Here is a 760-nt window from a genome sequence, read left to right on the forward strand (position 1 = left end):
GGGAACGGGAGGGGGATGAGACAGAGACATGGTGGAATGGGATGGGAATGAGGGAAATGGAAACCGGGGACGAGGAAATGGGGGGAAATGGGATGGGGACAGAGAGAAGGGGATGGGGATGTGGGGAAACAGGGCAGGGACACGGGGGAACGGAATGGGAACGAGGGGTAATGGAATGGGAGCAAAGGGAATGGGATGGAGATGGGATGGGGATGGGGCAGGGACATGGAGGAACGGGATGGGAATGAGAGGGAATGGAATGGGAATGAGGGGTAATGGAATGGGGATGAGGGGGAACGGAATAGGAACAAGGGGAATGGGATGGAGATGGGATGGGGATAGGGGAGGGACACGGGGGAACGGGATGGGGACAAGGCAAGCAGGACTGGGACCAGGATGGGGGAAACAGGATGGGGATGGAGGGAGCAGGATGGGGACACGGAGGAACAGGATGGGATTGAGAGGAATGGAAATGGGACCAGGATGAGGACAGGAGAAATGGGATGGGGATGGAAGGAACGGGATGGGGCTGTGGGGGAATGGGGCGGGGACACGGTTGAATAGGTTGGGGGTGAGGGGGAATGGGATAGGAATAATGGGAATGGAAACAGGACTGGGACGAGGATGGGGGAAATGGGATGGGGATGGGGGGAATGGGATGGGGACGGGGAAATGGGGATGTGGGGGAACAGGGCAGGGACACACGGGAATGAGATGGGGGCCAGGGGATGGGGCAGGGACATGGGGGGGCTGGGGCCGG

The 760-nt window shown here is 59.9% G+C and overlaps 1 protein-coding gene across 1 annotated transcript in view; it reads left to right on the forward strand.

Annotated features, from left to right (window-relative positions):
• The window catches only part of LOC113981016 (myb-related transcription factor, partner of profilin-like), a gene marked incomplete at its 3' end in the record, with an annotated part of 2,609 nt that overhangs the window by 924 nt on the left and 925 nt on the right, over positions 1-760 (forward strand). The gene's annotated exons all lie outside the window — the stretch shown is intronic.

The sequence above is a fragment of the Neopelma chrysocephalum genome, unplaced genomic scaffold (assembly GCF_003984885.1).
Source record: "Neopelma chrysocephalum unplaced genomic scaffold, ASM398488v2 Primary Assembly neopelma1_95838, whole genome shotgun sequence".
Taxonomy (NCBI): Eukaryota; Metazoa; Chordata; class Aves; order Passeriformes; family Pipridae; genus Neopelma; species Neopelma chrysocephalum.